This window comes from Aotus nancymaae, unplaced genomic scaffold (genome assembly GCF_030222135.1).
Source record: "Aotus nancymaae isolate 86718 unplaced genomic scaffold, 86718_ANA_hifiasm-v0.15.2.pri h1tg000020l, whole genome shotgun sequence".
In the NCBI taxonomy this organism is placed as follows: Eukaryota; Metazoa; Chordata; class Mammalia; order Primates; family Aotidae; genus Aotus; species Aotus nancymaae.
Window position 1 is genome coordinate 38605397 of NW_026988432.1, and position 16944 is coordinate 38622340.

Below are 16944 nucleotides of genomic sequence, written 5' to 3' on the forward strand. Positions count from 1 at the left end.
AAATGAAATTATAAAATATGCTCAAATAACCTATAGAACAGAAGAAAAGATAAAACAGAAACAAAAAACAAACAGAAAACAAAAATAATAGACTTAAGCTCACAGGTTAGTGATTATATTAAATGTTAAAGTAAAATACATTAATTAAAAATAGATATTGCCAAAGTTAAGTAGAATTAATAAAATGACCAATCTACATGCTGTCTAAAAGAAACTGACTTCAAATATAAAGATATAGGCAGGTTGAAAATAAAAGAATGAAAAAGATAGTTTGTGCAAACACTAATCAAATAATGTATGAATGACTATATTAATATCATATAAAATAGAGCTAAAAAAGACCAGGATTGCCATGGGTATTCACAGGTGTTAGAAAGAATCTAAGTAATATCTTGGAGGTAGGTAGGGTACAGATCAGACCCACATTTTGTACAAAACAAATTTTGAATTTTATTATAAGTGTAATAGTAAATGTTTAGAAAGTTGTAAAAAATATAAAGGACTTAGTAGAGTGAAAATACACCCATATATATGCAAAATTGGACTTGTATACTTTCTCAACTGTTTCCTATGAATAATGAAATTTGCTGTAAAATAACTCAACAGAGGCCAGGTACTCTGGCTGACACGTGTAATCCCAGCATTCTGGGAGGTTGAGGTGGGAAGAATGCTTGAAGTTAGAAGTTTGAGCCACCCTGGACAGTATAGTAAGACTCCATCTCTACAAAAAATGTTTTTAATAGTAGCTTGGCATGGCAGTGCAAGTGCGTAGTCCTGGCCACTCGGAGGCTGAGGCAGCAAGATAACTTTAGCCCAGGAGTTTGGAGTTACAGTGAGCTATGATTGTACCACTGTACTCCAGCCTGGGTGACAGAGTGAGACTATCTCCCACTGCACACCCCAACCAAAAAAAAAAAAAAAAAAAACAAACCACCTAAGTAGGAGGGTGAGGATCTATTCATAGTCCTTCTGGTTTGATAACAATCCATAAATTCAGTGGCTAAACATACTAGCATATATTTTTTACTTGTAAACTATTAAATGGGGTATCTATGATGGCTCATTCTCTTGCAAAGCTTTCCATCATGACCTTCCATTTTATATTTCTACCACCTCCCGAACAAACACTGTTCAACAGAAATATAATATGACCCATGTGTGTAATTTTAAATTTTCTGGTAGCCACATTAAAGAAGTAAATAACAGGTAAAATCAATTTTAATAATTTCTTAGCCCAATATATGTGTACTATTATATTAACATGTCATCAATATGAAAATACTTAGTATTTTGTATTATTTGGTACTATGTCTTCAATATCTATTGCATATTTTACTTGTGATATCATGTTTCAACTCAGATTATCACAGTTCAGTGCCCAATAGCTGGATGTAATTAGTGACTACCATATATAATCATATAGTTTTAAAGCATTGACATATTTCCAGCCATGTATATATGGGGACAGGGAAAAACAGCACCAAGGGAGCATGTGAGGTTTTAGAGGGCTTGCTTGACAAAGCCTTATATCACATTCACACATATTCCAGTAGTCAGAACTCAAATTATCTGCAGCCAGTTAATGGCAAGAGAGTTTTAAAAATGTAATATTTAGGACTAAGAGAAAAAAGAAACATTGATTAATTAATGAGCTTGTTTCTGCCATACCTGGTTTCTGAATCATATCACTATCATCTTTTTCCTTCAACTCCCAGAATTGACTCTTCTTTCTTAAGGGATCAGGAATGGTGATAAAATGTGGAAACCTGGCTGTCTCTGCTGAAGCATCAGTGAAGAGAGAAGACAAGTTGGAAATGATAAGTGTACATAGAAAGAAGAACTTCCAAACTATAATGGACATTTCTATTTTTTTAAATTTTACTTTGCTTCTTTTTCTCAGAAGGATAACATATATACAGACGTTTTCAATGTCATATAGAAAAATGTGAAGAACACAATTATACCCTTCAATATATTATCACCAGGGAAAAACAGACATGTAACCACCAGATACATGACAGAGAAGCTATTTGTGTATTTAAATTTAGAGTGTCGCTTGGTTATGTGTATGCATGTGTGTGTGTGAATACATACATGTGTATATAATGAAAATCTATTTTATTATTAGAATATATAATCCATTTACTTTTATTTTAATCATATATGTGACTGAATATACATCTGCCATTTAGCTATTTGTTTTCTATATGTTTTATATTAATTTCTTTGCTCCAATGTTATTGCCTTTTTGTGCTAAAAGACATTTTCTAGTGTATAATATTTTTTTCTTTTTTTGACATAGGGTTTCACTCTGTTTCCCAGGCTGAAATGAAGTGGCATAATCACAGCTTACTGCAGCCCTGATCTCCTGGGCTCAGGTGAGTCTCCCACCTCAGCCTGCTGAGTAGCTGAGACCACAGGTGTCTGAGACTACCTCAGCTGTTATTTTTTATTTTTTTGTAGACACAGGTTCTCCTTCCCTTGACCCAGGCTGGTCTTGAACTCCTGTTCTCAAGCGATCCTCCTGCCTCAGCATCCCAAAATGCTGGTATTAACAGGCCATGAGCCACATGTCCAGCCTTCGTTTTTTTTAAAAACTACTCTTTGAGTAATTTTTATATTGCTTGCTCTAAGGATTAAATATGCATTTTACTTTACCATAATCTACCACAAATGAATACTTTAATATCAGGGAAATATAGAAACTTTTTCAATATAACTATCTATGTGTATCATTATCATATATATTTCATCAAATTTATACTTACTGCTTTTTGCATTTCTTTTAAAGTGTTAAAAAGTGAAAAATATATTTGCCCAGTTTTCTACATTTGTCTACATGGTTACCTTTACTAGGTTTTTATTTCTTTGTGTGGATTTTCATTACCATCTAGTTTCATTTTTCTTTTTTCTCTTTTAAGTCTGGATTCCTAGGTGTAATGCATGAGTCAGCATAGATTAGTGGCCAGCCAATTATTGATGTGAGGTTGTGCTCAAACACATTGAACTATTAAAACTTCTATCCTTTGTCTGTAAATCTGTGTGTCGTTTGAGAACTTGAATGTCATTCCTATTTTTGCTCTTCTATAGGTAAGTTTGTTCTTGTTTGTTTTCTCCTCTACCTTCTTTGAGTATACTTTTTTCTGTACATTTAACTTTCTAATCTTGAAAATAATATTCCTAAGTGTAGTCTTTCTAAAAATCACCCTGCTCAATGTTCTCCAGACTGCTTGGATTTGCGATTTGGTATCTAACATTAATTTGGGGGAAATTCTCTGGCATTATTGTTTCCAATATTGCTTCTGTTCCTTTCTTCTTCTATTACTATTCTCGGATATTCCTGTATGTGTGTACCTTTTTTCTTTTTTCCTTTTCAATTTTGAAAGTATCTTTTGTCATAGTTTCAAGCGCAGAGATTCTTTCCTTAATGGTGTCCAGGCTACTAATGAGATAGTCTTCATTTTTGTTACAGTGTGCCTTGGTTCATTGCAGCTGCTGTAACAAAGACTGGAGAATTTATAAACCATAGCCTGGAAAATTTGTACACAATACTAATTTATTACTCACAGTTCTGGGGGCTCAGAAACTCCAGGTCGAAGCACTAGCATATTTGTTGTATGGTGAGGGCTCACGCTCTGCTTCATGGATGGAGACTTCTCGTTGTGTTCTCACATAATGAGAGCGCAAACAAGCTCCCTTGGGCTCCTTTTATAATGGCACTAATTCCACTCATTCCCTAATCATCTTCTAAAGGTCCACCTCTTAATACTATTACACTGCAGGTTAGATTTGAACCTATGAATATTGGAAAGACAGAAACATTCAGACTATTCCACAGTGTTTTTGTTTGTTTCTTTGTTTTGTTGAAACAGAGTTTCACTCTGTCACCCAGGCTGGAGTGCAGTGGCACAATCTCGGCTCACTGCAACCTCTGCCTCCTGGGTTCAAGAGATTGTCCTGCCTCAGCCTCCCGAGTAGCTGGGACTACAGGAGCTTGCCACCACGCCTGGCTAATTTTTTGTATTTTCAATAGAGACAGGGTTTCACCGTGTTAGCCAGGATGGTCTCGATCTCCTGAACTCTTGATCTGCCTGCCTCGGCCTCCCAAAGTGCTGGGATTACAGGCGTGAGCCACCGTGCCAGCAAGTGCTTTTTATCTTTAGCATTTCTTTTTGATTTTTTCTCTCCATTTCTGTGTTTACATAATTCTAATGTTCTTGCATGCCTTTTTTTTTCCATTAAAGACCTTAGCACATTAATAAGTTTTTAAACAGCGGTATGATAATCCGAACGTTCCTGCCATATCCGACTGTTATTCTGCTGCTCTTTCAGTCCCTTCAAACTGCGTTTTGCCTTTTAGTGTATTTTATATGTATTTTTCTCGATAGCCAGACATTATATACTGGGTAATAGGAGCGGCTGTAAATAAGCCTGTAATGATGTGGTTGGGGGGAGGGGAGGAGAATCATTTTATAGCCTAATGATCGGGTCTCCGTCTTTTGATGAGCCCGTGGCCTCTGCGCTGTGAACTTCACGAGGCCTTCTCAGTTCCTCCCGACCCCCACTCCTCAGCGAGGACGGGATGGTTAGTCTTGGGTGTCTTTCTTCCCTCAGGTGGAAGGCTAGAGGGAACTGGGGCTGAGTAAATTTCCTTTCCCTACGTGAAAAGCTGGAGCTGACTAGAGTTGGGTCTTTTCTTTTACCCAGGAAGGCATGACTCTGTTAAAGCCCCAGCAGATTCAGCTTTGGTAAAATAAGTTCACCTGAGGACAGAACTTGTTAGGAAGAACACAATGTTCTGGTGTATTTAAAAGTCCTTACTGTTTCCCCCCTCCTTGCTGGAAGCCTGAGGAGATTTTTCTCCGACATTCACTGAGAACCTGGTAGGGCTCCTGGCAGGAACCTCACAAAAGCATGCAGGATCTAGGACTGGATCCTACCCCCCAGAACTCGATCCCTCTAGGCCTGGATCCTCGTGGAGTTTTACCTCTCAGGCTTGTCCACGCTAGCAATTTATTAATTATAATTCAAGTGTTCCTACTTCAGCACTGATTCTCACAGAGGATTTTCCTTGTGGGTTTCTGCTCAGGTAAGCTGTGGTTCTCTGTATCCACCTGGCTCTCTCGTGCCAATTTGGGGTCAGTGGTTTCACCTGTGACCTCACTTATCTGAAGGGTATAAAAACAGTCTTCGCTTATTCAGTGTGGGAGGCTTTCTACTTGCTGTTAGGATGTAGTACTGATTTCTAAGCTCTTTAAAACTGTCTCTCAGCTTTTTAGTAGTGCTTTTGAAAAATTATTTACAACACTATGCCAGCCGTCCTATTCTTAAAGATTTGCACACTATAGTTTTTCTACTTTTAATATTTTGTATTCCTTAAAAGTTTGCACTTTAAGTCAAAATCTCTATCTCACATGGGGTATTTGTTCTACTTATAAACAGCTTTTTTAGGGCTGTTTTGGTGGGCTGAACAACTAACAATTTTTCTTTGAATACTTCGAAGATGGTTCATTTCTCGGTTTCCATCCTGTAGATAGGATGGCTTTTGTTCTTGTTAATTTGGTCTTATTGCTGCTCTTCTGAAGGGAATCTGGCCTCTTTCCATCTCTACTGCTTTTAATATTTTTTGTTTGGCTCTCCGCCATTTTAGTATGATATATCTAAGTAGGATTTTATTCTATTAATCCAGCTTGATGTTTGTTGCACTTCTAAAACATATAGACTGATGTTTCTCCTCAATCTGGAAAATTTCCAGTCTTTATTGCTTTGAAACTATTCTTCCTCTGAGTCTCAAATTACACTTAGATAAATCAATGTAAAATATTTCCACAAGAGAAAGACACTAGAGGCATATAAAATATAGTAAAAAAAAAATCCTAAGTATTATGTATCCATGGAATACTTAATTTCCATTGTATTTTCATTAGAATATTTCTTATGGTTTCTTGCTGTCTGGTTAAATTCATCTGTCCTTTTATCTCTTTGAACCTACTACACCTAACCGTTCAGGGTATATGCTTAATAATTTCATTGTATGGATTGCTTATGGTTCTTTTTCTACTATATCTTATTTTTAATCACATTTTTGCATTCTCTTATACCTATTTTCTTTTGACTGCTAGATGCTGTGCACGTAAAATTTAGAGGTAATTTAAACCATATATTATGTTTTCTTCCATAAAGTGTTACGTTTGCTTTGAGCAGGTAGTAGTAAACCTCCTGAAGCGCCTTAGTCTAATCGGACATCAAGATTATTTGAAGCTGGGCTCTAATAGCCACAAACGCTAACTTATTTCTGGTCATAGTCTGTAGTTCTAGAGATCCCACCTGAATATCTTCAGGAGTATAAGTTACCAGGGCTTCCATTGGTTGACCCTGAATTTCATTGTTCCTTGGTTCAGTGAGTCTGTCATAAACAATTTTCAACTTCTTCGCCTACTTAGAGAACCAGCTCCTTTTCTAGAATTAAGAGGTGCCCTTAGGGGAAAATTAGTCTCAAAGGTCGGTCTCGCATCTGAGTTTCTTTCTCCTGTTAGATTTTGACCCATAATTCTTTCTTGTAAGCTGTCATACGATTTCAAACAACTTATTACAATTTTGCCCAGCCTTGTTTTTGGTTTGCAGTACCTAAACATTCACTCCCAGAATAATTTGTTTTCAGTCTTGAACATGGCTTTAATGTTGACAAATAATTTTCATCATAAATGTACGACTTTCTCTACTCTTCCTCCCCCTCACGTCAGCAAAAAAAGTGGTTTCCTATGAAATCTCAATCCTCTTTCCTGTTGAGGTTTCTACCATTTCCCCCAGGAAACATGTTGAAATCTTAACCCTTAGTACCTGTGAACCTGAGTTTATTTGGAAATAGGGTCTTATCGGCTGCAATCAAGCTAAGAAAATTATTCAGGTGGGCTCCTATCCAGTATAATTAACGCTCTAACTAAAAGAAAAAAAGACGGATATGCAAGGAGAATGCTGTGTGACAATGCAGTTTGGAGTGAGTCTACAAGCCAGTGAATGCTAAGGAACTCCAAGGACTGCCAGGAACACCAGAAGCTAAGAGAAGGGCATGCAACTGATTTTCCTTAGAGCCTTCAGTGAGGGCATGATCCTGCTGACACCTTGATTTCAGACTTCCGGCTTCTAAAACTATGATGTAATAAATTTGTTCTGAACCACCCAGTTTGTGAAACTTTGTTACGGTAGCCTTAGGAAATTAATATACTCTGGTTCTTGCCCCACGTATCTCCCAAAATCCTGGGCTGTTAATTGAAGATGGCTTCTCTTTCCACCCCTTCTATCCTCACATCCCTTTCATAGACCTGAATAGATTCCTTGTTAGCAGCTGGTATAATTTGTGGTGATTTTTTTTTTCTGTTACCTTCCTTATCTATCCTCCATGTTAATACTCTTCACTCATTTTTTTAAAATGTACATTTTTTTTTTATATACCAAGGATTGTTCCTCTTGTTGCTGTGGTACGGCACGGTGGATAAGGTATATTTGGGTATTTACGTTTTTAGTGTTTTTGAAAATTTGCTGACTCATGGTAGGAAGTGCATTTTGTCATAACTAAATTCACATATGAATACATACGTGCGTACACGTAACTGAAAATATATTTTCCTGCAACAATACTTAAGGTACAAACCTATTCTCTGATCTTGCAGTTAACAAAATGCAATTTGAGAGCGTTTGATCTTATTCTCTTCAGGTAAATCTTTGATATTTATAGTATCTATTTACTTCTGATTTTTGATACACAGGAAAAATACATTTGCAAGGGTTGTTGAAGAGATTTTTGCCTGAAGGCAGGGTGGTACCTCAGTCACTCAAGCTGATATTTTAGTAGAGTAATCTATAACTTCAACATCTGCTTTATTTGAAACCAAATCGTTCTGTTTCCCGTCTCTGAATCGGAATTGAACTCCATGAAGGGACACAAAGGCCTAACTAGGTAGGTCTTTGGTGCTGTATTTTTCTGTTGCGTTTGATAAAGCCATTCAAACTTCTGATTTAAACCGTTGAATTTGATATATAGGCAAATTCTAATTCAAACATAAGCTACGTTCTCATAGAACCATTAGCGATCAAGCATGAAACCCAACAATAGCATGTTCTGCTAAAGAGGGCAGAATGTTTGCTGCACTATTGCTTGTTGCTTTTCTGAATGGCTAATATCACAGGTTCATTTTCACATTGGTTCTTCCCACAATTTGGGGGATGACAGGGAGCAATTAGATAAATTGTTTTTGAAAAGAATGGCAGGTGCCGTGCTTGTTTATTGCTTTCTGCAGCCTACAGGAGTTGATGCATTTTGCCCTTAAGTACTTTCACATGTAGTTTTCTATTTGCCTTGAATTACTGAAATATACTAAGCATATTTCTCCAAGGACCTAGAGCCATGGCATAATAGGCTCCTGCTAATAGCTCGAAACTGTACAGCAATCTAGTTTTAAAATACAACACAAATCTTTATCTAAAAGCAGTAACACCTCACTCTTGTGTTCGCAAAGCATGTTTTCACATTTCCTCTTGCGATGCATAGGAAGGGGGGAAAAGCTACAAGAGAAATGATGCATTCCGGGCAAGGAGCCAATTTAAAAAGTCTGTTCTTTCCAGTTTGCTGTCACTTGTCGTGGTTAAACAAAACACGGAGGAGAAAAAGAGAAATTGGCTTCAGTGTAAATGTCAACATTCTGATTAAAGCAAACACAAAGCATTCAGAACTCTTGACAAAAAAAATTAAATTGAATTATGAAGGAAGGGTATGCAAATGGAGGCCCTCCTCTGTATCATTACCAGGACTTACGCATTTTGTATTTTCTGTCTATGCTGGAGAAATCTGTGCTGCAGGACAAGGTGTTCAGTAACGGGGAAAGGAAGGTGAACAACACATTTCCCGGCTCTATGGCAGCTGGAACCTGCCAAAATACTGGTTCAGAAATCGGCCTAACTCTTTGCAAACACTGGGGAAGGTTAGAGCTGACAGTAAGGCCTGGTGGTTTTAGTCCATTGTCTTTCTAGCTAAACGGGGTCCTCCCCCAGGACACAAACCCCAAAAGTATTTAAAAATTTCAAAAGCTGTCATTTGTCAAGCGGGAGGGCATTAAGAAAACTCATATTAAAATGCAGATATGTAAACGATAGTGTCAGTTCCTTCCTATCTCCTTTAACACAGACCTTAGAAATTGAATTGTTTGAAATTCAGTTTGAAAGGGCTCTCAGCATGCATCCATGATATGAAATTTTAAAGGTTGCATAATACATTCCATTTCTGTAATTAAAATTAATGGGAAATGAAAAATAAATGGTGTGCATTGGTCCTCTTTCCTGAGGGGAGAATATATTTGCTGTCTTGGATGAACGTATATGGTCCTGTGTTAGGAAGCTGTAGCGTGTGTGCGTATTTGTCTCTGTAAATAAGGTTTTATGCTAACTGAGAAAAATCTTTTATTGCCTTTCATTCTTCATTCTCCATGATCTCCAGCACCATTGTGTTCCTGAACTATAACTTTGCCTGCAATTTTACAATTGCATTCTGACTTATCACTGTCTCTCCCCTCTCTGGCTATTCTGAAATTGCTTCCAAATTTGTGTGTTCTAAGCATGTCATTTCCAACTCAAATCTGAAATGGCTACTCAGTGCCTATTGGAAAAGCCCAAACCCTGGCCTGTCACTCAAGACTTTCTCAAGTGGCCTCAAACTCTTTGTATTCATTCCATAAATATTTCCTGAGTTAGCTACTCAATGTCAGTCATCTTACTTTTTCTTCACCTTCCTGCCCATAAAATTCCTACTTTTGCCTCATTTATTTCTCTAACGTGCTCTGTGCTTTTCCATTTCTGTAACCTTATTCTAGGTCTGCCCTTTCCTTGAAAGGACCTCTCAACATCTCTGCCTATCAGACCACATATCTCTCAAGGCTATATTTAAAAGGTGCCCCTGTCTTGAAATCTTCCCTTATTATCATGCTTAAAAATGACCGATTTCTCCCTATTACTTTGATAGCATTCTGTTTGTATTCCCTGAAACCCATTAACACTGCTTTGTATTAGTTATGTGTATATGCTGCATCTGACCTAAAATCTTTAAAGGGTTTCTTTGGTTTTATACATCTTCATGCCCTGCACAAAACTAGCACATTAGGAGGACTGAGATATCAATCTAGGTAACATATATCACCTACCAATCTTCCACTTCCCTTATCCATAAAAGATGATGTATCTCTTGGGGCATCATGAAAAGTAAAGAATGTAAAACAGTGCATAGTTTGAAGTATTAACTATATATTCCAATTTTTGTTAATATATCAAGATAAATGAATAAGTGAATGTACATGTAAATAGACATGAAAGCAGGAGGTCCAAGTATTTACTGGACACTTGTCATAGACTCACAGAATTCTCGCTATAACCTTCCAGACAGGTATTAGAATCTTCACTGTGTAGACCAGGCTCAACAGGCTACATACAAGTAACCAGTTTGACTGCAAAGCCAGTGCTTTTTCTCAAACACTCAGGAATTTATTCTTTGGGCTGCTCTAAATACTTAAGGATCTTTGTCAAACTGGACACAGGGACAACACTCAGGTTCACCATGGGCCTTTCCCCCCACCTCTTTATTGTGTTAAAATAAGTTAACAGCACCTTAGAGGACCAGGTGTGTTTAGTTTAGACCCAAGCTACTGCCCCCTCTCATTCTGCCATTTCTTTTTCAGACTCGGTGCTGCCTAGCCTGTCCCTAGATTGTGTTCTAATACAATACATTAATCATTTTCATAATCCGCTAGGTTGCCTGTTACAAATGCAGAGTTCTGGCACCATTGTAACGTCCCAGGTGATATGAATGAAATCTATCCACAGACTACACTTTGCAAAGTAATGCTGTTTTTCAGTCAGCTGCAAATTTCTTTAGGGTATACTCTACCCCAATCATAAAGGAACCACAGAAGTTTCCACATCGTGTGGAATGAGGCTAATCTGCAGTATAGAGAGACTAGAGATTGTCAAATATTACTTCCTGTTTTCAGGAAAAAGACCTAGGAGATGATTTAATTGGATTTAGCATAAATGAGGGCCAAAAATAATTATAGTGGTTTTTAAAGAATTTTCATTTATTCCTTCATTGATTCAATACCATCTCCTCGATTCCCCATGTTAGTGTCATTCACTAGAGACAGGACATAAATAGCCACTTCTCCGAAAGCTTACAATCTAGATATAAGAAATATATTATCTTATAAACTATTAAGCCTAAACAGGAATTCCAAGGAGATTATCAGATGTGTTTTGAATAAGTGAATCACACACACACACACTCTTTAAGCTTTTTATGTGCAACATGGGAGTTGGTGTGAAGCAAAGCAGGTGTTTTTGGAGAAGGTGAGGGCTTGTCTTCATCACAGCACACCATCTTCCCAAGGGAAACTGGACAACTAGTGGAGGCTTTTCCTGATCTGTGCGTTTAGATTTGGGAATGATGACTTCTGTTGTTTTCATGTGGAGAAAAATACATGCTCCTTGCTTCAAAGTAAACATTCTGGAAGCCTTTGTGATTGTTCGGATTTCTTTTAGAGGCCTTGATGCCACTTACCATTCCTTTTTAGGCTGCAGGGAACATAATTAAACCGAAGTCTCTCGTGGAGCTTTTATTCCTCTTCTTTCAGACTTAACAGAAAGCAGTAGGGGACACTTGGGCCACCGACGTCAGTGTCGTTTCAGGGTCTGCTTTGGTGTTCTTAAAAATGGCATTGGATTAATTTTTTGTAAACAGATGTTTTGCTCAGAAGAGTCTGACATTTTCCATTTATCTCCTCCTCTCCCCTTTCCTCCCCGACTCTCCTTGTCTGTCTTTTCTTCCTCTGGGCAGAACAAAGGCCTGAGATTGAATGGGGTCTTCTCCTGATAATGCTTTTGGCAATGGCTTTAGAATTTTGTTTGATCATGGCCCACAGTATGAAATACTCTTTACATTGACACCTAGCATGTAAACACAGGGAAACACTCATTTTTCGTACCCCTACTGGACACTTAAATATTTAAAACTAAATATTTGGAATAGCTATTGAAATCGTACTAAAGTTAAAGCTTAATTCAAAAATATTTTTGTGGTATTGTATCTTCCCGTCCAGAATCAGAGCATTATTCTTTTTGTTCATACAATACACATGTAGACCTGTAAATATGTTTAAAGTTTTGTAAAGATCTATAAAAGTACATATTTGTAAATGCATGTATGTAAAGTTTTATAGACTTTAACACTTATTTCCTAATATTTTTAAATGATTTCTGTAGCAAATAGAATTTTTCTTTGTGTTCTAAGTGGTTTTTTGCTAATCTATGGAAAGTTTGAGTTCTATGTAACTATACAACTGTAAATATTACTCTATTTCACTATAAATTTTTAAAGTTTTTGGAGTAGACTTATAATTTGTAATATTTTTTTATTACCCCCTTTCATCAGTTATAACTTTAGAAACTTCTTGAATAATAGCAGTGATGGCAGATATCTGTTTTGTTCCAGAATTTGAGAATGCCTCTAGTGTAGTGAAACAAGGTGTGCATAGCTCAGAAAAGATTTATTCCTAATTTATTCGGAAATTCTTTTCACTTTAATCTGTTGGTTTTAATAACAAATGGATTTCAACTTGATGAAATGCAGTCACTTCTGTTAAGTCATATTTCTCTCCTTTGACCTACAGATGGGATAAATTACTTTTCTAAGGGTAAGCCCATCTTGTTCACCTGAAGGAAACTTTCCTTGACCATTATTGTATTAGTCCGTTTTCACGCTGCTGATAGACATACCTGAGACGGGGCAATTTACAAACGGCTTAATTGGACTTAAGTTCCACGTGGCTAGGGAAGCCTCACAATCATGGCAGAAGGCAAAGAGGAGCAAGTCACATCTTCAATGGGAGCAGGAAAAGAGAATGAGGAAGATGCAAAAGCAAAAACACCTGATAAAACCATTAGATCTCATGACTTACTACCACTAGAGCAGTATGGGGAAAACCGCTCCCCCAAGATTCAAGTATCTTTTATTCCACTGGGTCCCTCCTACAACACATGGGAATTACGGAGATACAATTCTAGATTTGGGTGAGACCTCAGATCCAAACCATATCAATGATATACCAATCTTTTGATATGGTACAAGATTTTATTTGCTGATACTTGTTTTTGCCACTATATAGACGTGAATGTAATGTATGTGTGCATACATGTGTATAAACACATGTGCATTGTTGATCAAGTTTGGTAGCAGCTTTTTGTGCCAGCTATGAAACGGCCAAAAACTTTGTGATCTGGAACAATGTAGATTGCAGGGAAACGTGGCTATCCTTCAACAATTTGATAGAGCAACCCAAAATACTCATACTGCTTTGTATTTCCAGTCAGTTTCTCCAGCATTAATAAAAGCTTTCTATTATCTTTTAAGTTTTTATCAAGCCCCTACCATGCTGGAGCCAGCCAAGACACAGAAAATGGTCACAGTTTGTCCCCATGACATAAGAGGGTTCACAATACAAAATAATTCCAGCCCCAAGTGGGTGGAGCACACTAGGCATTTCACTGGAATTCAAAAGAATGAGCAAATAGTGTTAGCCTCCTTGGCTTGGAAAGTTTGTGGTTGCTGTCATTGTTTACTTTTGTCTTCCTCTGAAGGAGGAGGGATTTGAATTGAATTCAGGGTAGCCTCAGTTGAAGTGCTGGGAGCACTTGAGTTGTAAATATGTACTACTATTTAAGATATCCACATGGGTACTGGGGCACTAGAGGGCATTCTGGCAGAAACAGAAGGCACATTAGGGATGTAATGTTATAAAGATTGGAGTCAGATGCCCAGGGAACCTGTAATACAGTGCAACTCTTCCATCTCCAACCTAAATATTTCCGTCCATAGTTGCTATAATGAAAAACTCCAGTTCACTGACATCTGATGTTAAAGGTTCAAACAGATAACCTCCAAACTCCCTTCCAATTTTTTTGACCCCATGAACTTCTGAGTTTCTGTAGCTCTATTGTGTCCCCTGGCCTCTGGAGTTGGGCACTATTTGACCCAGGACTTGGAAAATGAAGTGATTTTTAGTTTATCCTGTCGAGTCCATTTTTCCCCTCAGTTATGAATTTCCAACTCTTTGTGAGCCAACAACAATAGTGGTTTGTATAAGTCACATAAGAGAAAGGCACATCTATATCTTATGAGTCTATTTACAAAGGGAATTATAGAAGATGTCTGGTTGCTAGGAAAAAATCACCTAAGTCAAGACAGTGAATGTGCCATTAAGTCATTTTTTCATCCCTCAGAACCTGGCAGGGAATTGTTCCCCGTGGTGCATTTTCCTGCTTCTCTTGCAGCCAGGTTTTAAACATCTTAAGCTATAGCAGTCCCCTCCCCTCTCCTGAGCATGACTATACTGCCTCATAAATCTCTTTGGTTGGAATTCTTTCTAATGTACCTCTAGGTCCCTTGTGATGGATTTTTTTGCCCCTGGTTTTGGGGGGGACTGTAGTTTCCTCATGCACTTAAAGGCAAGAAATCGGGAATTGGGTTTGTACAAACACAGAAACTGAGTCTGTTGCTATTCTTTGTTAACTGTAATTTGACAACATTGAATCTTATGGGATGCACCTCTGACATTATTACAGCAATTCCCGTGTCAATTAGTTGGGAATTTTGGTTACACTGCCATGAGAGCCAGAAATTTGTACATTTTGTTCAACCCTAAAAATCCAGAGTCTAAAATCCTGCCAAATAGTAGGTGCCTAATAAATGCATGTTAAATACCTGTGTGAATAAATGGATGGCCACTGACCAGGCACAATATTATAATATGCCTAGTGGAATGCTAATGAAAAATGGATGATTGCTGCCCACCCAGAAAACTCTAACTGGGGAGGAAATATTTCTGTTAGAAACTAAGCAGTCTGTGTGTGATCAGATGATAAAAGCTGTATCACAGACTCAAGCTGTGGACATAAAATGTGATGTTAATGGAGGTGAGTACTAAGTTGATCCTGAGTTGAACAGGTTTTCAATTGCCAGAGGAGGAGAAATCCACAGAAAATACCACTTATCTTCCTGCTTGTCTCCATAACTACTTACATAAACATATCTTCATCGTCTGCAGGCTGACCTCCCTTGGCTAATCCACAATTCCTGAGGATCTCTGTTTAGAACCTGAGGATTGAGAATGTGTTAGTCTTTATTCAAATGAAATCACAGCCAGAAATCCAACTGGTTAATCCATGGAAACAAGCCACTCTGACTGAAACAGAAGCATGATATAGTTTGGCTGTGTCCCCACCCAAACCTCACCTTGAATTCTAATCCCTACATGTCAAGGGTGGGGCCAAATGGACATAATTGAATCAGGGGGGTGGTTTCCCCATACTGTTCTTGTGGTAGTAAATAAGTCTCATGAGATCTGATGGTTTTATAAAGGGAGTTCCCCTGCACAAGCTCTCTTGCCTGCTGCCCTATAAGATGTGACTTGCTCCTCCATCTTCCACTGTGATTGTGAGATCTCCCTAGCCATGTGGAACTGTGAGTCAATTAAGCCTCTGCTGTATAAATTACCCAGTCTTGGGTAGTCTTTATTAGCAGCATGAAAACAGACTAATATGGAGCCCTACTCTCAAATCTACTAGGTAGCCTCCACGGGTCTGTCCAGATCAGCTTCCCAGAACCTCAAGGACTCTCCGAGAGCAATCTCCGCTCTGGTCCTTCATGGTGCTTCCTCAGCAATAAATTCCTGTTGCATCTTCACAGGCATGGACACTCTGCTTCTGTTTTTCCATTCCTTTCTTTGATGTAAATATTTTCACCCAGGCCTGGCCAGCCTTTCTCCCAACTTTTCAACCCAGGACCACCTTTTGTGAGCACTTGATCACCCAATGCCTAGAATAGAAGCAGAGAATATGATTTCAGCTGCTGTTCATATATATGTGCGCCTCCATGGTGGTTTTTCTCATCAAAATATCTGAATAAATGGTGTGCATACAGTTGTGGCACCCCAGAACAAGGGAAGGATGGAGCCCATGTTTTGTGATTTCCTTCTATTACAACAGCACAGTGCTGTAGGAATGGTCCTTTGCATAAGCTACAGAGGTGTAAGAAGTAAATGACTACCCTTCTAGGTTTTTTTGGCTAGGCTATGAACGTACCAAATCCTTAGAAAAACAACAAAACCTAGTCTCTAAATCTTGGCTGATATGAGTAGTAATAAACTCCTATCCTCCTGCTTGGTTAGCCCTGCTAATTGCAATTGTAAACTCTTTATTGCAAAAACCTCCTCTTCTCAGTGCATTGGCTTTTCTGGGTAGTGGGCAAGATGAACCCGTCAGGTGATTATATTCTCTAAAAACTCATATTGAAGCTGTAACTTCCAATGTGACTTTTTGGAAACAGTTCCTTTAAAGAGGTAATTAAGGTTAAATGAAGTCATACGAATGGGTCCCTAGTTCTATAGGACTGATCCCTTATAAGACAATGTCAGGGGTGTGCATCCACAGAGGACAGGCTGTGTGAAGACACAGCGAGAAGGCATCCATTTGCAAGCCAAAGAGATTGAACTCAGGAGAAACCAGCCCCACAGGCACCTTGACTTAGATTTTTAGCTTCTAGAACGGTGAGAAAAACATGTTTGTTGAAGTCACCTATTCTGTGGTATTTCCCTATGACAGCTCTTAAAAATGAATACGTGTTTCTTTTGTAATGTATTCGTACTGCTAACCTTCAAGGATAAACTTCCTTCAACATGTCTCCTTTTGCCAGTTCCCCTCTTCTCCAAATAATGAGATTAAGGATATATGGGTTCTCAGAGTCCCCTTTACTCATCCATGCTACCGTAGTTACTACATTGGGTTGGAAATTCCTTATCCACCTACCTGGTTGCCTTAATAAGCTGAAACTTTTTAGTGGCAAAAAGTATTGTG